We start from the raw sequence: 23,787 nt of genomic DNA on the forward strand, positions 1-23,787 counted from the left end.
ACGAGTGGGAAGGAGAGGAAGAGGCAGGCTCCCTGCTGTACAGGAAGCCAGATGACACGGAGCTCCATCCCAGGACCCTGAGATCATGACCTGAACTGAAGGCAGATGCTTAACCAACTGAGCCACCCACGTGCCCTAAACTGTTTTTTAACTATTCTTTTGAGATTTTTTTTTTTTTTTTTTTTTAGTGGTTGCTCTAGGGTTTACCATATACATCTTACAAATATCAGATTCCAGTTTATACTAGCTTTATTCTAGTATGTTCTCTTTTCTTTTTTGTTTTTATTTTTATTTAATATGTCCTCTATTCTTGACCTTGATCTTGAGCACACTCCCAGTACTTTCCATGTTCCAGACACGTCTTACTTCATTTTCCTCTGCACCACACCTCCCTGTACATGACCTACCCCCTTCTGCTTGGGACACAGATAGACATGTCTATCTGTATTCCTCTTCTCCCCCTTTCCCTATGAACTTCTTCTCTACCCTGGGAACTTGTTCAATGTCATTTCCCTGGGGTGACTTTTCTGCTCCCTCCCGCCCCCAGATGGTGGACCAAATCTGCACTGTACTTAACCATGGCAGGTATCAGCCATAGGTCTTTGGATTATTAGTTCTGTCTTCCTCCTTGTATGAACTCTAAGCTCCATGAGGGCACAAAGCAGCTGGTCTCCAGAACCTGGCAGCAGAGGGGTGAGCACATCGTAGGCTTTCAAAAAGCATCAAATGAAAAAAGATGGGTGCAGATGTGTGATGAATAAATATATATGTAAGCATTGACATGTGTACAACTGCGTCTTTATGTGTACATATCTTTGACTATGTTTGTGGGTCTCTGCACATTTATGTGTCTGTGTTCTTGTGCGTGTATCTTAGCATGTTTCTGTGTGTGTGTGTCTGAGTATGTGTCTTTCTGTTCTTAGTGTTTTTGAATTTGTGTGGCTATGTGTCTGCGTCTGCATGTCGGTGTCTCTGTGAGTGTGCTCATGAGTGTATCAGTGTGTGTTTACGTCCACAAATAACACTTTATTCTGTATGTGCGTACATTTGTGTGCTGATGTTTTCAGGCAAGAGCTCCTTTCAACATCTCCTTGCCATGCAGTTATTTTTTGACTAGCTTGATGTAGCATTTAATGATTTCGCCAAAGCTAAGCATGGCCCCCTAAGTATTGATCCTGCTGCAGTGGAGGTTACTTAGGGTAATGCGAGGCCAGCTGGTGGGCGCTGCCTCCTCAGAATTGGCTGTTGTACCTACCATGTCTCTCCCAGCCCCAATTTGATCCCTTAAAGGGAAAAACCCCAGGTTGCCAGGTTGGTGCAGGGGCAGAGTGCCCCACCGCCCCATTGCTCACCTCAGCACTGTGTGATGCAGCCAGGGAATTGCCCCTTTTCATGCCTCAGTTTTGTTATCTGTGAAATGGCAGCAATAATAGTCACCTCATTGGGTCATAGTGTGGAGGAAACGAGATAATCCACATGAAGGGCCCAGCACAGAGTCTGGTATGTACCAGGACCTCCATATATGTTCTGTCATCTGATGTCATGTTTGCTCCCTGTTACCTCTTGCCTTGGCAGTGGGAGAAATGGTTTCAGGCAAATGATGAAGGAACTCTCTTCCAGGGTCCCCTTACAAGTGACTGCTCTGAGGATTTCCAAGAGCTGCATACCATCTCCAGTGAGAACATGCTAACCCATAGGTGCTCAGATTTCAGAGGCTTTCCTAGACATTTGCATTGCCCCAGTAGAGATAGGATTTTGCCCCAGGAATTTCTGACTTCTAGAAATCTTTCAGCTTCTTCCATAGTTTCCAACAGCTGTCTATCTTGCTCTCCACACCTTTTCATCCTTCCTATCCCCAGACTGCTGTGTTCTTCACATTTCCCAGCCTCTGCATTTACTGTTCCCTTTGCCTAGAACGCTGTTCCCGTTTACTCTTCTCTGACTCCTGTGGGGTGGGATGCCATCCTCTATTTCCTGCCAGGACATCCCTGGCTGCTTTTCAGGCTGCCAGGTGATTCCCTGGTTCCTTGTTGGTTGCTCTCATCAGATGGTGAACTCATTACTCTACATCACAGCTACAACAACTGGTGTAGAACTTGGTGAACACTGAATGACTAGTGCCCGAATAGAGGTCATGTTTTAAAACCTCAGATTTCTGACCTCTGTCCAGCAGAAGAGCTGGCATCCCTGGGCCTGCATTTCATGCAGGGCAACAATTAGTTGAGCTGGGTAATGGGGGTGGGAGTGAGGGTGGGTTGAGCCCAGTTGTTCCAGCAATACTCCATGTGTAGCTGCCATAGGCTTATAGGGACCAGCTATGCCATCTTTGTGCATGGTGTGGAGGTGATTCTGCATTTTCTAACCTCAGTGTAGCCATTCCAGAGAATGGGCAGAGTTTAAATGACCATTCAAGGATGAGAGGAGCTTTGAAGTTTTAAAAATTATTAATTTTTATTTCATTTATTTTTAATTTAATAGACACCAAGGGTGGCTAGGTGCCAGGCATAACTCTTAGTGCTTTCCCATGTAAATGACTTAATTCCCATAACAACACTATGATGTAGATGCTATTAATGTCCCCATTTTGCAGAGGAAAGGAAGCTAAGGCATAGAAAGGTTAAGTGACTTGTCTGCAGTCACTCAGCAGAGTCAGGCGTTCTGACTCCAGAGCCCGAGTTCATAGACTATCCTGCCTTTTGTTATTTCTGTAAATACCCAGAGCAGATACTACACATAGTTGGGTATGTGCACGTTTGCCTCCATATGTGATGGTGTTTTGCTCATGGTGGGCAGTGCTGGCTGGCAGGAGTAGGAGCCTCGGCCAGAATCCCTGGGAGTGGGCACTGATAAACAGCTGGGATGGCATGGTCCCAAGGGCCAAAGTCAGAGCTGGTAACCATGACAGGGACTCTGGGAGGAGCTAGGCCTATTAGGAAATAGGGGTAGCTGGACCTCTCGGGCCAACAGCCTAGAAGCCTCTGAGATAGTGTCATACCTCAGAGGGCATCCTTCTCAGCCTCTGTGAATGAGGGGGTTGGTCCCATGGCCCATGGCCTATTTTGTGAAATTCATCTCTAGAAGAAATTTCTGAGGAGAGCAGAGCATCTTGGCATCTTGTGGTAGATGAAGGCCTCAGAAGTGAATTTGGAGTCATGGAGGAGAGAAACCCAGGCTCTGCTCCTGCTTCCTGAGAGGTTGCCACTGTGGGGCACTCTAGGGAAGGCAGCTTCTCTGGCCCCCTACTCCCCCAGAGCTGCCCCATCAGTGCACATTACTTTTTGCCCTGCCTGGCACAGCCCTTTTAGTGGGTTTGGGGTGATCCTCAGCCAACGGTGAGTAAGCTTGAGCCAGACTGTAATTTGTTTCTCTGGGACGTATTGATGAGCTGCCCTAATTAAGCACCTTGCTAATGAGAATCAAACCACTTCACTGGGAGTTAGGTGGATCTGAGCTTGAGCTTGACTCGACAGTGAACCAGCCATGGGTCCTAGGCAGACCATTCAGCTGCACGTGGATCTGTTTGTCTTCTGTAGTGTGGGGCTTTCTCTGTTCTCTCGCCTCCACACTAGACCCTGCTGTGTGCTGTGTCACACAGCTTGCTCCTGGTGAACCCAGGGGCTATGGAGAGCTGACTCAAGAAACAGAGGGCAAAAGCTAATTATCATTTCCTTTTGAAGTTCTTGTCACTGGTGGTCCTATCCATAAACTTGTTTCTTATGCTAGACCTCTTGGGTGAGTCTGTGAGGAAAGGGAGATGATGAGGGTAAAGACAGTTCTTAAAATGTGTGACTGTGTCTGTGTTAATATATCAGTCATTATTGCTGTGTAACAAACCACTTCAAAACTCATTGCGGTTAGGCAGCCCCGGTGGCGCAGCAGTTTGGCGCCGCCTGCAGCCTGAGGTGTGATCCTGGAGACCCAGGATCGAGTCCCACATTGGGCTCCCTGCGTGGAGCCTGCTTCTCCCTCTGTCTGTGTCTCTGCCTCTCTCTCTCTCTGTGTCTATGAATAAATAAATAAAATCTTAAAACAAAACAAAACTCAGTGGGGTAAACTACTTATACCCCCAGAATCTATGAGTCAGGAATGAAGATGGAGCCCAGCTGCATCAGCTTAGCTGCACTCTGTGATGTCTGGGGCTTCAGCTGGGAAGATTCAGAGTTTGGGGGTAACTCAACAAGTCATATATCTAGTGGTTGATGCTTGCTGTCAGCTAGGACCTTTAGCTGCCAGCCAAAACACCAACATTTGCCTCTCCATGTGGTATCTCTGTGTATGATACTTTGGGTTTCCTCATAATATGATGGCTGGGCTCCACGGGTGAGTGCCCCAGGAAAGCAAGAACGGAGTAAAGGTGTTTTCCTGATTTTGCCTTGGAAGTTGCATAGCATCACTTCCATTTTTTTCCGCTGGTCAAGGCAGTTACAAAGGACCACCCAGGTCTAAAGGGAGAGGCTATAGAGCTCAGCACTCAATGGAAGCAGTGTCAAGGTCACAGTGCAAGAAGAGCATGTGATGAGAGATACAGTGGTCGCACCTTTGGGGGATCTGCCTGCTACAGTAAGAGTGGTAATGGTGATTCAGGGCCAAGTGTGACAGACTGTGAAGAGACAGACAATAGATTGTATGAGGAGAATGAGTGTTGCAGGGAATGGCCAAGTAGGGGAGTAGGTGTGATAGGAGGTTGCGTGAGGGGGGTAGGTGTGACAAAAATGGCCATGTGAGGGGACTGGGCATGACCGGAAGAGCTGAACAAAAAGATCTGGGTTGGCCAGAGTCCACCATGATGGAATTGGATCTGATGGTGACTGCACCATCTTTTCTTACTTTCCAGGCCGTCCCCTTGAAGACCTTGGATTGACCAGGCTGATTCTAACATGGGCACCCAGGCCTCAGGCAGGCCAGGCCAGTGTCCTCCTTAAATGGTTCTGTCTTGCTCCCTGCCCCAGCCTCCACCATCACCCTCTCTTTCTGTAGACCCCAGACTCCCCCACTCTAACCAGCAGCCTTCCATTCTTCCAGAAAGAGCGACTCCCACCTCAGCAGCCTGGAAGCACTCCAACTACCGTACTTTTCTTCAAATAAAAGCAGCTAATTAACATTATTCTTTAATTATTGCCTTTATCAACAAGGGGTCTGATTTGTACCAGCAGGATAGTTGCTTTCCCTTAAACTACCCAAGTGAATGCTTCAGTTCCTGGTGCTTTTGAAATGAATTTGATGTCATCTGCCCAGAGTCACTTAATGGGAACGCCTGGGTAATGACTGAACGCGCTAACTCCGTTAGCAGCCCTGGAAGCATGTAATTTGGCCCCTCAGGCAACAGCACTTTTGAAATCTCTGGATAGTTTTGAACTCTCTGTTCTTAATTAAATATGCAATTTTTCACGGTAACCAGGTTAATTCTTTTGTGTTGTGTTGTAATACTGTTAGGAATTTTCATAGTTCTTATTAAACATTATTCAGGCATTGTGAATTCCATAATTAAAAAAAATGAAAAGAACAAAGCTTGATTCACTCCTTTCTTTTCCCTGGCTAATTTATCAAATGAATTTTGCAAATTTTTCTTTCTGTCCCCAGACAGTGTGGCAAGTGTTTTAAAGGGGAAGGATTTAATTGCCCTGTAGGGATTGGCTGGTTATGAAGGATTTGGCTGTTTGATTAGTAAACCCAGTTGGGAATGGTCTAATGCTCCATGATCTTAAAAATTGTCTGATTGTACCCTCTCCAAGGAGGCCTCTCTTTTCGTTATGTAGAGCATCAACTTCACACAAGTGTGGTTATTAGGTAGTAAGGAAGGGGAGAGAAAAAGATCTGACTTTATTTTAAATTGAGGATCTTGGGAGGTTTTCTCCCCCCCCCCCCATTTCCCTGGCTGGGGAGGAAGGGAGAACATAGGAGAGGAACGGAGAGACAGACACAGAGCAATTCTCAAACAGCAGGTACAAGAGGAGGTTGAGGGTGCCTGAGAGGGTGAGGCCCTGAAGAGATGTTTTACTGCATCCTTGCAGATACTGGCACCTGCCATACTGGCCAGCTGGAAGGGTGGCTCGTAAACTGAGGAGGCCCCTCTGCAGGGTTTCTGGGTCAGGAGGGTTCCTTTTCCATCTCTGAAATTGGGCTTGGTCTCCGAAAAAATATGCAGATCCCCACTGAGCATATTGGGTGGTGGGTGGAGAAGACCATGACCCCCAAATGCCCTAATAAGGACAGAAATCTCTGTCAAGGGGGTTCTAGTTAGAGATAGCTAGCCTGTCCCAGTGAGGGGAGTAGGACCCTTGGCTGACTCATGGACCTTTTTGTTTCTTGTGAGGGCCTCATTTATGCCTCATCTTTCCCCATTTGCAAAATGGAGTAACTTACTTCCAACTTCTTACTTTCCTGTCCCCCCGCCCCTTCCTTTTCTGTATCTAGAGGTGGGGAGGTAGGAGATAAAGTTAGGAGAGGGTGACAGGGGCAGATCACATAGGGTCTTGAGGGCCACAGTATAGAGTTGGGATCTTTTTTAAGGGCAAAAATTCCTTAGATATTAGAATAAGAGAGAAATGGCTTTGAAGGGATGTTATTGAAGAGAAGGTGGTTTGGGGCTGTTGGGGACAAGAAGGCAGGGACATTTATGCCAGAGGGTGGGCTCTGCCAAGCAACCCCTCCCTCCCCCACCTCCCCCCTACCCAGATTTAGCAGCTTCAGCCCTGAGCTCTAGGAAGCTCCCTACTTTGGGGTCAATTCCCAGCTGGTCTGACAGTTGGAGCTGGGGGAGAAGACATGGCTCACGCCTTCAGGGGTGCTTGAGGGACAGCACAGCAATGGGTTTAAGCAGATGGTTGGGGTTTTCAAGAGAAGCCAGAAACCTGGGTTTTATGAACATTCTTTCAAGATGTAAATGTAGGGAAAAATGGAATAGAATTCAATGCTGGACTCACGGATCAAATCTATTCATAAATGCCAGACAGGACCTCTGGCGCCTAGGTCTCTACATTTATCCTAGTGCTTAAAGGGGCTCAAACTGGTGTAAATATTGATTATTTATTGACTGCTTTCCTAGCATCTCAATATTGATCATTTATCAACTCCTTTCCTAGCACCAACCACCATGCTGAGCCCCTGAATGAACTCATTTAATCCTCACAATTGAGGAGGCAGGTGGAGTCTTATCTCCATTTCTCAGATGGACAAGACTGACGGGTCAGAGAGTGATGTCTGGGATGTGAACCACAAGCCTTGATTCCCCACTCATGTGGTCTTTTTGGCCACATAGGTCATAGGACTGAATAGAAGGATTCCCAGGAAATCCTGACAAGGAGGTAGCGGTGACCTAGGTACCATGACAAACAATACCCTTGCTTGATTCTGAAATTAAAATCAAGATCACAAACCCTGAGCTCCACCTTGAGTGATCTTTATAAAAAGCAAAGATCCCCACACTCACTCCATTAAAATCTTAAACTGGCTCCTTATTGCTTGTGGGATGAAGTCTAAGCTTTTACTTTGGCTTTGCAAGGCCTGTTGTGAGTACCTTCTCCCACCCTGGTCTGCCTCCACCATGTTATCTCTCACTGGATTTCCTTGTCCCCAGCTCCCCCAGCCAGACTTAAACTGTTATCCGACCCACAGATGCCTTATGCTTTCTTTCCTCAGAACTTTGCATATGCTGTTCCCCCTGCCTGGAACTCACTCGTCATTCATTGTCTACCAGGCAAACTTCTCTTACATCTCTAATCTGAGAGGCTATTCTGAATCTTTTTTATTTTAAGACCCCTGAGGGCAGTATTTTTGTTTGTGTTGTTGACTCTTGTCACAACCACAGAGCTTGGCACATATTAGTATCTCAATAAATATCTGTTGTTGACACCACACTTCTGCTTCCAGAAAGTTTTGGGAGCATGGGTCTCACTCCTAACTCTCTGGACCACAACAGGAAGCATCACTTTAGTTTAAAGATTTGAAGATGCTGAGAGGAGCAAATTGTACTTCCCCCAGGCTCGGCCCGGCCTCGCTCAACCCAGCCTGCAGCTCTTGGAAGGTCTGGGGATCCAGTGACCTCCATGGAGTGAGGACAAGACAAGGCTACTTCTCTGAGAGCCAAAGAAAGAGTTAGGTGCTCAGAAGCAGAGAGAAGGAAGGCTTTCTGCCCCCTCCTCCCTTCCTCCCTACTATCAGCTTAATCCTCAGGTTGCCAGGTGCCAGTGATAAAGATAAAGGGGAATGACACAGTATCTTCCTCCAAGAAGGGTTCAACGTTTTAGAAGAAAGTGAATAGTGACACCTGCCACTTCTTGGCTCTGGGATGCTGGGGACTTCAGCCTGCCCTGCTGCCCCCTCCCCAGGGAGGCTTCAGGAAGTTTTCCTGCTGTGGCCTTGTGGACACCAGACTGGGTGGGGAGACTCTACTTGGTGAGCCACAGGCCTGGGCATCTTCAGCCACATGCACTCACACATCCTTGTGCGCACACACACGGAGGAGCGAGGAGAGGCATGTTCTCCTGGTCCTGCATCCCTCAGATCCCTGCACACAATGGCTCCATGGCCTCCTTTACTCTGCCTTCTTGTCTGTTTTCATTCTTGAGTTGTTAGGAGACCAAGAGGAACTGAGGAAAGTTTTTTGAGTGGTAGGGTGGGCAGGGCAGGGAGGCACAGACACATAATCCCGTGACCAGAAGGAAAAGAAGGGATTTAAAAAAATTAATTTTGTCTTATGAAAGCCATGTTGCCACATTATTGGAGGGCTTCAGAGACACAGAAAAGATGGGGGGAGAAGATGCCAAGAACATAACCCCTGTTAATGCTTCAGTGTGCTGCCATTGCATCTGTCTCCCTAGTTTGCATCAGTATGTCCAGTTCTCTTTCATTGTCTTTTCACTTGTTGGCAGTAGCCTTTTGCACAGCATTTTGCTATCTTTATTTTATTATATATTTTTAAAGATTTTATTTATTTATTCATGAGACACACACACACACACACACACACACACACACACACAGAGGCAGAGACAGAGACAGGCAGAGGGAGAAGCAGGCTCCATGCAGGGAGCCTGATGTAGGTAGGACTCGATCTCGGGACCCCAGCTATGGGCTGAAGGCAGGCGCTAAATCGCTGAGCCACCCAGGGATTCCAACATTTTGCTATCTTTAGAACAAGCATTTTACTCACCTAATATATTATGAAGCAAGTAGATCACTCTCCCCTTGTCCCTGGGCATCTCCAGGGTTTTTTGTTGTTGTTGTTTTTGCTTCTGAAAGACAACAATGATGGGGAAAAAATGTGTTTCTGGTTTTATGTTCTCATCCCTGTTCTTGGCAATGAGGGATGGATGAGGACCTGTGGCCAAAAACTTGTCTCCAGAGTTGAGGAGACAGGGGTTCCAGTTTTTCCCTGTCAGTGAGACTTTAGGCCAGTACTGTTCTGTCTGTGCCTCAGCTTCCTCGTCTGTGAAATGGATATCCTCTCTCACGAGAATGTTGTTGGTATGAGATGAGTACCTTTACCTGAAGTGTTGAACTGGAGACTGGCATATGGTAATCACCTAGTAAGTGTCAGTATGTCATGTATAGCCAGCAATGGGTCTGTCTAATTTGCTGTTCTTCCCCCAGCAACTGTGCTTAGCACAGAGTGGGTTCTCCCTTAACCGTTGTTGAATGAATATGGCAGACACACTCACACACAGGTCTGCCTCTATACAGGCCCATTGGGGAATCTTGTGTGGAAATGCAAGTGTGTGCACCTACACGTGTACGCACACAAATACACAGAGCTAAACCAGGGGGAGGGCACAGGGCTATTCTGATTGGGGGCTCCACAAGCATTTTATTATGATTAAGTATTTATTTGATGCTTATATTGTGAACATGGCACATTGCAGTAGACAAAATAGGGCTATAAATAGCCCGGAAAAGCTATGGGGCTCAACTCAGTGAAGAGGCAGCCAGTTGAAGAAGCAGAGTGGGGAGGGGGCTGGGGCTTAGGGATTCATTCATTCATATAGTCCATCAGTCAGTCATCCATATTTCTCTGGCAGCTGCTGTGTGCCAGGTCCTGGGCCATGTGTTGGGAATGCCCTGATGATCAACACAAGTTTGTTCTCTGCCCTCAAGTTTGGTCTCCATGGTGTTTAGAAGTAAATCCCTTAAGAGACTGACATTAATCAAATAATCACATATTTGAAATTGCAAACCTTGCTTAGGGCTGTGGAGGAAATGAGTCAGGAATGAAGAGATTGTATAACAGATTTAGTCTGGAAGTTAGGAAAGGACTCTTGAGTTAGCCAAGAGAAGAGGGGCTGTGGTTATTCAGGTAGAGGACAAGAGCAGTACATGTAAAGGTCCTGGGGTGGAAGGACACACTTTTGTTTTCAGGGAGTAAATGATGGCCAATGTTGCTGAAGCAGGAGGTAAAGGGTGGGGTGTGGCTAGGGAGTGTAGACAGGGTTGGCTTAAACAGGGCCTGTAGGTCCTGCTGAGTTTTTATCCTGAACAGAGGGAAACAGTGGCTGGGGAGTGAGGATTAGAGGGATGAAAGAGGAGAATTGGAGGCGTTTTAAGGCCCCTAAGGGAAGGCCTCAAATATATGCTTGCTTACTGCCATTTATTATTTACCTAGGGGCTTGTGAAAAGAGAAAGATCCAAAAAAACCAGAAACAAAAACACCAGAAAACCCCCACCAAATCTAACATTGCTTCAGGCATGCAGCCTGAGGGAATACGTATTTTTTCTCCAATGTTTATGCATATCTGAGTGTGTGAAATGCCATGCTAAAACTCTAGGCCCTGCCAGTATAGGGGGCTCTGGAGCCTTCAGGGCTGTCAAGAAGGGGCACCATCTCTCTCTACATCCCCAACGAGGACTAGCATGGCGGGGGCCTGCCCTGTGCAAAATGGTGGTCTCTATTTCTCATCTGCTTTGTGTTCTAGTAACTCAAGCGTGGCCTGCCTTGGGGGCTGGCGTTTCTCAGGCCGGCTGCTTTCTGGAATGGTGGAATTCCTGAATGAGGCAGGGAGTCCAGGGGATTTGGCGGCTGCCCCTACATATGATATTCTGTGCCTCACACATTCTTATTAGCATCGTAATCGCTCCAAAATACTGATTCATTATCACGCTCTGAGCTGCAGACTGAGGCAATGGGGTTTAATAGTTCCATATGAGCCATTCTGAGCTGTTGAGTAAATATTGCTCATTCTGAAAAATTGGGTAAATGTGTGTTTATGTTGGCGATTCACAAGGCACCAGCCAAGTAGGTAGTTGGTGTCTGGGCTGGTGCCAGGCGAGGTGGTGGGGAACAGGGGCATGCTCAGACACCCAGGAAATACCCAGTTCATGTCTGGCTGGCCTTGGAAATACTCCTGTGGACATAGCGATTGGGATTAGGAATGGGACTTTGCCCTGAAATGTAGGTAGAAGGATATCCCTGTTTCTTGTGCATGTGGAAATGGTTCCAGACAGGAAAGACCCTAGGCTCTCCGTACTTGTATAGACAAGTGGTTGGATTCAGAAGTGGAGGGCTGGCTGCAATGGGCGTCAGGAGGCAGTTTAGCAGAGGTTAAGTATGCAAATGAATGTGTTCCACTCTGGGGTCTCTGTTCTGTCACTTGCAATTATGGGACCCCAGACAAGTTATTTAATCCCTCCGTGGCCTCAGTTTTCTCATCTATGAAATGGGGCTGATAAAAGTACTTCCTATAGGGTTGCATGGGATTTAAACAAGCATATACTTAAAAAGTTCAAATGGTATCTGACACTGTGTACAAGAAATGTTCACTATTAACATGATCCTGGTGTGGTGTGGAGAAAAGGTACCCATTTGAATTTGGCTATCTCAGGGGTTCTTTGACTTTGAGAATCTGGAGAAAGCTATGGATCTGCTCTTCCAGAACATGATAGGGACACACAGTATTTTAGATATAGTTTTAGGGGGTTGTTGAGTCTTCCAAACTTGGAGCCATTTGCTCCAAGTTGAGCACTTTTTTTTTTTTTTTTTTAAGATTTTATTTAGGGATGCCTGTGTGGTTGAGTGTCTGCCTTTGGCCCAGGGCGTGATCCTGAGATCCTGGGATCGAACCCTGCATCAGGCTCTCTGCAGGGAGCTTGCTTCTCCCTCTGCCTATGTCTCTGCCTCTCTGTGTCTCTCATGAATAAATAAATACAATCTTTAAAAAAAAAGGTTGTATTATTTATTTGAGATTGAGAGAGAGAGGCAGAGCGAGAGAGAGCATGAGCAGGGAGGAGAGGGAGAAGCAGACGAACAGGGAGCCCAGCATCGGGCTCGATCCCAGGACCTTGGGATCATGACCTGAGCCAAAGACATAGGTTTAACTGACTGAGTCCCCCAGGTACCCTAAGAGCTGTTAATCTCTATCGTGGATCACCTTGTTGTGGAGTGGAAATGAGTTAGAGGCTCCAGAACCTTTTAGAACTTGGTTTTAGCCAAGATCTGGGTTTTATCCTGGCTCTGCTTCATATTTGCTGTGTAAAGTTAGGCAAGTGAAAAGACATCTCTGAGCTTTGGTCTCATACTTGAATTGAAGTTCTTTACATGAAAGATTTGGACCCTATAAAGCACTTGAGCCAAAGCCTGGCACATGGTAGGCCCTCAGTAAATATCATTGTCTTTAGGATCATTGAGAACCTGAGAGTTGCTAAATGTAGGCTCTGTCCTTCTATTATGTTTATTAGATCTGTATATAATAATTCCACTATCTGAAGTTCTTGGACCTGATCCTGCTAGTTGTCATGTCTGTTAATTCTCACACATGGTACTGTTTCCCTGTGTATTTTATAATTTTAGATTGAGAGCTCATCTTCAGTAAGATTAAATCTTTGGGGATTTGGGGTGGCCCGAGTTACTCCCAGTGTAGAAGTTGGCCAACTTTTTCTGTAAAAGGCCAGATAATAGGTATCCTTGGCTTTGCTGTCTGTAGTCCCTGGTACATCTACTCAGCTCTGCTGTTGTGCAACAAAAGCATCCATAAATTTATAGACTGATGGGTATGGCTGGATTTGGCCTGGGGGCAGGTGGGATTTGGCCCACAGGTCATAGTTCACTTACTCCTGCTCTAGAGAGATTTCCTATTTGCTTTTGCATAATGTCTAGGGATATTACCAGAGGAGAATGTTTTTTTGCTTTTTAATGTTAATTGCTTGGCTGAAAATAGTAGTTTCCAAATGGGTGGTCCCTGGACAAGCAGCACCTCTGAACTTAGACATGAAAATTCTTTGGTCTCATCCCAGATCTTCTGAATCAGGAGTCCTGGGGCAGAGCTGGGGGCGGGGTTGGTGCGTGGAACCCATCAGTTGGTGTTTTAACAGGCCATCCAGGTGATTCTGATGCACACAAGTCTGAGAACTCCAAGGATAGTATAAACTTGAACTCAAACTCATGTGAAGGCAGACCCATGGTTACAAATTCTCAGGGAAGGCTACTTTTTTTTTTTTTTTTTTTTTAAAGATTGTACTTATTTATTCATGAGAGACACAGAGAGAGAAGCAGAGACACAGGCAGAGGGAGAAGGAGGCTCCACGCAGGGTGCCTGATGCGGGACTCGATCCCAGGACTCCAGGATCACACCCTGGGCCAAAGGCAGGCACTCAACCGCTGAGCCACCCAGGGATCTCCTGGAAAGGCTACTTTTTGGTTTTCCAACCTAGAGGCAAGGCTAAAACGATCAGTTGTCTCCTTTTCTTCCTGTATTAGTGGACAGAAGTGTTCTGACCCACTGTGACTGAGGGTGAAGACCTCTGGGCTACCAAGATGGGAACCTGTCCCTACCTCTTAATTGCCAAGGGCACTGAAGTATCAGTTCACATTCTTAGCAGTTTGATTTTGAGTTTCCTTTTCAGTTTTGGCCCATGGTAATTTTTCTTACTTTCTTACTGAATTGACCTGTATATTTAAAGGGATTCTGGTATATTTTATCCAGTATTTCGGGGTGCTTTGTAGTGGGGAACATTTTCAGGTTATCTTGTCTCCCATATTAGTAGACATAGAAGTTCTTTCAACGTAATGAAAGGTTGAATTTCTTCATTAGAATTCTTCTTTAGAATGTCTGGCAGCACCTTTTTTTTTTTTTTGCACCATGCTTTTTAGACAAACTGACATTTGTCACTTGCCCTTGGGGTCAGGGCCCACTCCAGGGACCAGAGGCTAAATATAAATATCTCCTGGGGAGATAGCCTTTGCCCAAGGGTTGAATCCAATTTGACCAACATTGTTGAGCATCTACTACTGGTGCCAGGCTCTGGGTGAGGGATGAAGGGGGTTTAGTTATGTAGAAGTGACAACTGTATTAGGGAATGCCACCCCATGGTCATTATACTTGGGGACCTTCCTCTATCCCAGCATGTAAATCTCCATGTGCCACTCTAGGAAGAGTTAATTCCTTAAAGTATTATACTATAGGAATCAGAATGGGGTCATGAATAAGAGCACTGGTTTGGAGTCCACTAGAGTCAGGCTCAACTTCCAGCTTTGCTTCTTACAAGCTGTGTCATCTTGGATGAGCCCCTGAACTTTTCTGAACATCAACTTTTACAACTGTAAGATGGGATGACAAAGGGTGGACTAAAGGATCCAACGAGAGGATTCATGGAAAGCATTTGGCAGAGTGCCCGGTACCTGGGGAATGCTCATTGAATACTCCTTTTTGTGACCCAGATGGTCATTATGAGACTGCTCCTTATGACAGTAGACTTGGAGAAATCAGTCTGGGAGAGTGGCCGAGCCTCAAGTGCTCGTGGAACAGCAAACAGACAGTGGGGCAGAGAGCGCCGCACACCATATTGTGGCATTATATAACTTATGTCCCTGTAGTGGCCTCTACCTCTTCCCCTCAGTCACCTCAGCCAACCCAGGAAGAGGGAGTACTGCTAACTCCTAGTGCACCACCCCCCTGTCTTTGGTCGTTATTCCAGAGGGAGTCACAAGGCTCAGTCTAGGCCAATCTGAGAGCTTCTCTGGGATTTTTCCATTAAAACAAAGAGGGAGCGGTTTTCTCTCTAGCTGAGATGCTGGAGGGATGGAAGTCTAGAGCTGCCTGGAGCTGGGTTTGCAGACAGCCACGTGGGGACAGAGTGCAAGCAGCCTGCAGAGATATGCTGAGTTAAGATATGAAGAAAGACAGAACCCTGGTTGAATCACCATGGAAGCTGCCTTCTCCTCTGTATACTTTGATCGTGGGTGCTCAGCCTGTTTTTTTGTTTTGTTTTGTTTAAGCTCACTTAGATTAACTTCCTCACCATCAACAATGAGAAACACCCCCAAAACATCTCCCTCCCGAAACATCTCCCTGTGTAAGATTCTGGAAACTTTTGGCCACTCCATTCCACATGACCAAATTTCTACAAAGGTGAACCAGACACACGTCATGTCTGCCACCAGTCTGGTGCTGACCTGCCAGGTAGTGCAGGATGTGCCTTGTTGTTTGAAGAACATCATGTGGAGGACAAGGGTACAGAGGGAGGCTACACGGTGTGCCAGGACACAGCCCTGGGCAAAACTCCATAGTCTGGGATTTTGAACACTCTTTCTTCACAGGAATTTTTGGAGAGGGGCTGGGCAGTGACTTGGCCATGGTCATGTCCATAAACCTCCCAGAGGAATAAGGTCCCACAAGAATGTCAGCAGATATGGGCTGTTCCCATCCTCTGGGTCTCAGATTCACTTCAGGGGAGCCTGTTGGGACCCCCTAGTAGGGATCATCTTGCTCTTTCCCCATCACACTTGAGCCAAGCAGGTGGCTCATTGGGCTTGGATTTTGCCCATTTAATTAAACAGGACCCACAGACACCTGCAAAGTCCCACAACATCTTCCTGAGCTTGCTGCACCTGCTGGCGTTCAGCACAGTTCTCCCCACTCATCTTTGATCTCAAAAAAGATCATCTTGAAAAAGATTGTTTTGTGTGCAGTTTCACCAAACGCCATTTTTTTCACATTTTGCCTGAGTTGCTCTCCCCACTCCCCTTCCTTTTATTTCTTTCTTGGATTTGCTCTGGGGTTGGCTTCCTCCAACCAAAATAACTCTCACAATGCATGTGCTTCCTGTGGGTGAATGACATCTGTATGAAAAGATGGCAAAACTGGCCGATTTCTGTCCTTTGAAGATGTTTGTCAGTGAGTCGGTGCTGGAGTGTCAGACGTCACCCGGGGTGACTGTGGAAATGCCGGCAACAGTGAGCTTTTTTCCAGAAAGCCTTCAGCCTAAACTTTAGGCTCTCCAGGGACCCAGGAGCAGCATCCATTTTCTGAAGAGATTAAAGGCGATGCTGGTTAGAGCAGCTGGTATTTTCTACTATGTTCCCAGCAGGGCCCTGCAGCAGTGCTTTGTAACTCACCTGCTCTGCCTTTCCTGGTTCAACTCTGTTCCCTTCTTTGCGGACTCGTGTGCCGCCTGAGGGGATCTAGTAGCTCCAGGCAGACCCCTGAGAGGAGGGGAGAAGGGGTGCCAGCAGTGCCTCCGTGCCTCTCCTATGGGAGGGGAAGATTTCGGGATTAAGAATGTGGCTCATTCTGGGTTCAGATCCCAGCTCTGCCATCTTCACTGAGCCAATCACTGAAGATCACTGTGTAGCCTCCCTCTGTCCCCTTGTCCTCCACATGATTACTTCTCTGAGTCTCAGTTTTCTCATCTGTAGAATAGGGCCATTTGGTTTAGTGAAGACAGTATAGGCAAAGCACTTCCTTAGTGTGGTGCCTGGCACAGAGTGCTTAATAAATTTTAGCTGATGCTCACTTCCCCAGATGCACCCTGGCTGAACCTCCATTACAGCCCACGTACCAGCTGTATTGAAGTTAGTGTGACTTCCAGAGAGCAATGTTATTTTCCCTCCATGCTGTTTCCCTGTCCATAGTAGTGTTCCATACCTGGTCTATCCAGTGGACTCCTATTCCTCTGTCAACACCCACCTCTCTTTTAAGTATTCACTGTGGGCAACACCTCCACCCCAAGGTTGACCACAAATAAAGACTACTTTGTTTATATAGTGGCATTTTTCCATATGTGTTTGTGTTCCTAACAAGAGCAAGTCCTCCAGCCCCTGGGCCTCCTCACCCCCATACATTTTTGGTTTCTACAATCCCTTGTCTACCTCTCTGTCAGAGTGTAGTACTGATTGCAATATCTAATTCAAGGAATGGTAAACTCCCATGAGCAGAGAGGGGCAGATAGTAACATTAATGATGGATTCAGCCTCAGGTAAGCAGGAGGGAGTTTGGTTGGGAAACTGGGATTCCAGACAGCTGGGGAGACATGACCCTGCCCTGGAGAAATCAAACTGACTAAAACATTGGACTAGGTGGCTGAAATATCTGGCTGCTGGCCGCCTGCAGCTCAGACCGATCGTGGTTCTATCCTTTCCTCCCCTGCATGGAGACTGTAAGCTCCTTGAGGTCAGGAATGCCCTTCCCTCATGACTTCCAGTCCCCTATGCTGAGGAGGGGGTGCGGACAGTGACACACTGTAGGGGTCAGCACACTTTTTGATGAATGACCAAATGGATTTGCTGTTGGCCTACTCAGTCATTAAAAAAATAAGACGTGCAATGTGGCAATTCTGGAAAGAATAAATCAGCAAAAAAAAAAAAAAAAAAAAAAATCACCTGCTTCTGAGATAAATCTTTATCACTGTTTTCTTAGATTTTTTTGTCCAAATGTAACAAACCTACAGAAAAGGACACAGATCAGGGGCTCCTGGGTGGCTCAATTGGTTGAGCTCCAACTCTTGGTTTCAGTTCAGGTCATGATCTTAGGATCGTGAGATTGAGCCCCACATCAGGCTCCACACTCAGTAAGGAGTCTGCTTGGGATTCTCTCCTTCTCTCTCCCTCTCCCCCTTCCCCCAGCTCCTGCTCACACACACACACAGTCTTTTTCTCTCCCTGAAATAAATCTTTAAAAAACACTCAGATTAACAAATAGAACGTCTCTGCTGCCACCCCTGAAGCCATATCATGTCCTCTCTGGTCACTGCCAACCTGCCCCCCAAATATTACCCATTTGGACTTCTAACAGCACACATTAATTTTGCCTGTTTATAAATTTTTTGTAAAGGGAATCAGCCAGTATGTGCTATTTTTTGTCTGGCTTCTTTCACCAACATTGTGCTCTCAAGATTCACCCACGTTGTTGTGTGCAGTTGTGGTTCATCCATTCTCATTGCCATCTACCATTCTTCTGTATGAGTAGACCACAATTTATTCATCCATTCTCCTGTTGAAGGACATTTGGGTGGCTTCCAGTTTGGGATTCCTACAAGAGCACTATTAGGAATGTTGGTACACAATTGTCTCTTGGTGTAGAGGTGCAGGCATTTTTCCCGAGAACAGGGGGGTTTCTCCATCTTGTCACTGTTGACATTTGGGGCTGGATGATTCATTCTTGTGGGGACTTCGCTGGGCATTGTAGGATGGTTAGCAGCATCCCTGGCCTCTACCACTAAGTGACAGTAGCATCTCCCAACCTGTGACAATCAGGTGCCTCCAGGGATTGCCAGTGTCCCATAGGAGGTGGGAAAAATCACCTCTGGTTGAGACTCAAGGCTTTGTATCAAGTTGTGGAATTGCTGGGCTACAGAAGGCATATACATAGCTTTAGTATAGTGGTTTTCCAAAGTGGCTGTAGCAGTTTACACTTTTTTTTTTTTTTTAAGATTTTATTTATTTGAGACAAAGAGAGAGTGTGAGCACTTGCACATGAGCGGGGGGGGGGGGGGCAGAGGCAGGGAGAGAAGCAGTCTTACCTTGAGCAGGCACTTGACATGGGGCTTGATCCCAGGACCCTGAGATTATGACCTGAGCCGGAGGAAGATGCTTAACTGACTGAGCCACCCAGGCGTCCCCCAGTTTATACTTCTGCCAGCTGTGTGTGACCTAATCATTTCTCTAATGCCTGTATATATAACATACATACATTTTAAGGAATGAAACCATACTGTAAATCTTGTTCTGACTCCATGCTAAGTTACATGATCTTGTCTTTTTATGTGTTTTATCATTTATTCTCCCATTAGAGAGTAATAAAGTGTTTGTTATTAACTCTGGAATCTGACTTCCTTTAGTTTATTACCCAGTTTTGCCATTCCAGCTATGTGGCTTTAGCAAAGTAACTTATCTCTCTATGCCTCAGTTTCGTCTTCTGTCCAAAAGGGCAATAATGCCTGCTTCTGTTTTTTGGAGGATAATATTTGCATGATAAATATTTGGATATTTATATGAGTTAAGTAATATGTGTGAGGCATGTGAACAATGCCCCAGCATGGCAAATGCTGTGTTGACGGTTTCTACCCATTTTAGAGGCTATATAACATTCTCTCATTTTGTCAGTAAGCTTTAGTATGGGATGGTTAGTGTTTTTCAGTTTGGGTTGCTAGATTTTGAAAAAATATATATATCAGATGCCTAGTTAAATTTGAATTTCAGATAAAAAATAATGTTTAATCTAAGTACAGCCTGTACAGTATTTGGGACATACTTATACTAAATAATATACCTTGTTTATCTGAATTCACACTTATTCAGGAGTCCTTTATTTTATCTAGCTATCCTCTTTTTCTATTAGAGAGCCCGTGTACTCACACATGAGAGTGGAAGGGAGAAAAGAGAATTTCAAGTAGGTGCCCATCACGGAGCCTGACTGGGGCTCCATCTCACAAACCTGAGATCATGACCGGGCAGAAATCAAGAGTAGATGCTTAACCAGCTGAGCCACCCAGGTGCACCATTATCTAGTTATCCTCTTAATTATAGTTTCTTTCTCTTCTGAGCATCACAGTGATTAGCATCCTGGAAGCTGCATCTTTGCACACAAATGTGTCTCCCAAACTTACTTTCCCATTTGAATCACCTTGGGGGCTTGTTAAAGTGCAGAATCCTGACCCTACCCCAGATCTCTTGAAATTGAATCTCCAGGGCTGAGTTGAGTGAATTTTTCACCAAGGCCCCAGGTGACGCAGAACCAAAACTTTAGGGTACACTCCTGTTGCCCGTGTTTGTGATGTGCTAAGTGGAAGGTGGGGCAGGAAAATACTTTTCTTTGCTGCTCCCTGCCTGGTCGGCTCTCCCCATTGGGTGAAGATAAAGGGCCTGGCCTTGCCTAGCCTTTCTGGGGACTCCTCTGCCCAAGGCCTCTAGTCTGGGTCAAGGGTTGAGGGGGTGTCCCTTCTTCAGGCTGCCCCTCACGCTCAGCTCAGAGGCTGCCCCAGCTTTACAGGAAGTGACACTGAACTTTGGCAGCAGGAGGAATGGGTGGGGGCGGGAGCGTGGGCACCAGGACCAGCTGCATTGATTTCTGTCTGCAGTTCTTGGAACGCCTGTCATGAGGAAAACAGACAGTGGATAAACAGTAAAGGCGGCATCGGCAGCAGGGAAGACGTGGCTGGCCTAGGAACCCGTCTCAGCTCAAGGTGCCCACCAGATTCTGGCCACCACTGTGGGGGAGGGGGCATGGTGCCCCTCAGGCCCAAACCTGAGGTCTCTGGAGATCCCACCATTTGGCCAGGTAAGGTTGAGCCCGGCCATGGGGTAGGACCTGGGCTCCCAGAATCGCTGCCCTTACCCTGTCTCTGCCTGGTCAGAGCCTCAGGGACTCACAGTCCATTCATTCAGTCCTTGTGGGTCTTCTCTGGTCTAGATTGGGCCATGCTGGGCCTGAGGGCTTGGTGGACAGAGGCAATGCCCACTGCTGGCTCCTGTCCCCTGTGAGTCCTGCCTGCAGGAGCACTCGCTTCTCTGACTTTGGAGGACAGATCTGATTTCTTTTTCATCACAGCCTCTGCCAGGCACCCCTGGAGCTGCCAGGCCACTGCCAGCTGGGCAGGCCATCCTTGTCTCCTCAACTCAAAGCCACAAAATTACAGCTCAGACAGGATCAATATGATCAGGTCGAGGGGCCTTCAGAGGATGATTTTGCTTTGAGGAGAGGTCATAGGAGCCTCAGACTTATAAATATATTATTATTTAAGAGAGGATTCCTGGTGATCTGTAATTGTTTGTTAGCTGGGGAGTCAGCCTCTCTCTGGCCTCCTGGATGCTCTCTGGGACAGAGCCAATGTGTCCGGGCAGTTTAGGCTGCGGTGGGTTAGGTGCTTTCCAACCCCTGCAGGATTTGGGTCTGAGGAGGGAAACATTCACCTTTTTTCCACATTTATTTACTGCTGAAAGCTTGTTCTGGGCACAGACATTTTGGGGGGAAGAACTCATCGAGCAAATATTTTAATTATAGTGTTGTCTTTCTTTTTTCTTTCTTTAAGTGTTTATTGTAGGCTGGGCATGGTTGTTGACTGAGGGAGTAGTGTTGTGACCAAGCCAGATGCAGGCCTTGCCCTTCAGAGTTTGTAGTCTTCATTATGTACCCCTATTGGAGAGGAACCTAGGCTTCAGAGAGATGGAGTCACTAGCCCAGGGTCACTCATCAAGAGGCTCCTACCAGGTTCAACTTTTCCTAGCAAGTGAAAGAAAATAGTCTCCACTTAACTAAATGGGAAACTAAGTCTGAATAATAGTGATGATGATAACAGCCAGCATTAATTGAGGGCTTACTATATGCCAGGCACCATGTTAAGTGAGTTCCTGGAAGTTGATATGATCATCCCATTTTTGTAAAGTTGTGAAAGCTAAGGTTCAGAAAAGTGAATTCACTTTCCCAAAATCACAGTTCTCAATTGGCAGGACTGGCGTGTGAACCCAGGACTTTGGCTTTCAGCCTCAAACACCTACTAAATAGGTACTTTCTGGGGTTCCTACTAAAGCATCGTGCACTAAAGAGGCAGGTTAGGATCATCACTTTCATAAAGGTCAAGCATTTGAGTGGGAAGTGTGCAATTGAGAATATTAATCCACTGCCGACTTTATCATACGCTCCTCTAAGGAGTACAGAACACCTGGCATCATAATAGCAATAATATTAACAGTAACAACAGATCCCATCTATGGAGCATTTGAGTAATTCCAGTGTGTTTCTCACACAGGGGAAACCTGAAGAACTTAAAACACATAGTGGCTTTATTATTCCCATTTGACAGATTAGAGAGTTGAGGCGAAGAGGGGCTGAGTCACTTGTCCATGATCATAGCCACAAAGTAGCAGAGCTGATTTGATTGTGGTTTGCCTGAACAGCTCCCAGAGATTCACTGGCTCTGCCAGAGGCTGTTCCACAGAGCCCATGCTGGTGTCTTTCTTCCTTCCGGGTCTCCTGGAAGCTCAGAGCAAGGAAATGACTCACCTCAGTCCTTTCATCACTCAGCGGTGGTCCAGTTCTTTCCAGTTTGCAGTCTCCTTCTAGTCCTGCCTGAGACTCATATTTTTCCCTCTTAAATCATCTTCTCTAATCAGGTCAGCTGTAGAATATGGGCCCCAAAATAATAATGCCAGTGCAGCCACTGGATTTCCTGCTTGCTTAGCAGGATGGAAACTTTGATGTGGGTATGTATGTGTCCTTTAAAAAACCCTTTATTTACTCTGCTCTTGTTTTTATAAGATACGACTCTTAACGAGGCTTTAATTCAAGGTCAAAGAGTCTAGAAGTTGGCAAGAAAGCCCATTGCCCCTCTGGGCCTTGCCAGACACATAAACAGCCAATGGCTGCCTTTTTTCATCTCCTCTTTTAAACAGTCCCATTGCAACAGAACTCTTCCTTGCATGAGGAGGTAAAATATTTGAACTGACTGTATTGCCTGTTCCTAACTGTTTGCAAATGCAGCTGGCCCCCCTCATCTTTGTTTATTTTTTCCTTTTCTGTAGTTCAAGGAAAATAATTTATTAACTTGGGAATTAGGGATAATATTGTTCTGCAGCCCCGCAGCCGCCTGAGGCCCGGGCCAGCCTGCTCTGCTTGCAGAGTTGAGAGAAGGTTTTCTGTCAAAGGCACAGCCGTGGCCAGGCCCAGCCGGATGGGGCTAATGTATTCACAGTCATGATACGAAGACCCCAAGTGTCTGGAACCCTAGCCTCTGGGGACCAGTGGGGCCACGCCATCGACCTGAACTCCCTGGACTGCGCCCCTGTCTAAATCCATCAGGCTGGCTACCCCCAGTCTTGGACCACTGAATAATTTACGGTCCTGCGGAACGGCGAGCAGCGGGTCACTGGAGTTCATGGGTTAATAACAGGTTTGGTTTTCGATGTCAGCAGCTCTCTTGATAACGTATGAAAGAATCCTATTCTGTTGATTAGATTTTGAAATGGATCAATTTTTAATCAGCCAAACACCTGACTCACTCAATAAGAGTTGCATTGTGGAGACAGGATAGAGGCCGGCTTTATTTACAAGAGTGTTTGTTTTTTGGGGGCCATACGCAAATTCCCACTCAGATCCCTCCTCCTGGAAGAAATTGACCGGATTATCTCCCACCTCAAATGGCAGCATTTGATTCACCTTCTGATTAGTTGGGAAATCCATGGGTCTGTTTAAGAGATAAGAACAGCAGCTAAAGGGTTGATTTAGTCATCCGTGGTTATTGATAGAAAAAGCATTTATTTGCCAATGGAGAAGTTTTGCTTAATGTAACAGCAAGGAAGAAGGGAGGAGACAAAGGGAGTCCAGGCAGTAGCCAGGGGTGGCAAAGGCATTTTATCTCTGGAGGTAGTTGGATTTTTAGCCCTGTTCCCAGATTTTCAGAAGAACCTATGGAAGTGGGCAGAAAAATAAACTGGGTGCATATGGATTCATTTTGGAAGGGAGTTGTTCTGATCATTTTATTTATCCATTCAGCAAACATTTGAGCCCACAGTGTGTTCCAGGCTCTTTGTTGACCCGGGATGAAGCCATTACTGAGAGAGATACAGTTGCTGCCCACACAGAGCACACA

The 23,787-nt window shown here is 46.4% G+C and overlaps 1 protein-coding gene across 12 annotated transcripts in view; it reads left to right on the top strand.

Moving 5' to 3' along the window:
- The window catches only part of CUX2 (cut like homeobox 2), a 283,562-nt gene that overhangs the window by 33,853 nt on the left and 225,922 nt on the right, over positions 1-23,787 (top strand). Inside the window, exon 1 of one of the 12 annotated variants that reach the window (XM_077875633.1) lies at positions 20,317-20,480. The exons of the other annotated variants lie outside the window; for them this stretch is intronic. The gene's annotated coding sequence lies outside the window, so the exon portion shown is untranslated. Of the gene's footprint in view, positions 1-20,316; positions 20,481-23,787 lie in introns of those variants that run through there. 12 annotated transcript variants of the gene reach the window in all.

Source organism: Canis aureus, chromosome 27 (assembly GCF_053574225.1).
Source record: "Canis aureus isolate CA01 chromosome 27, VMU_Caureus_v.1.0, whole genome shotgun sequence".
Classification (NCBI taxonomy): Eukaryota; Metazoa; Chordata; class Mammalia; order Carnivora; family Canidae; genus Canis; species Canis aureus.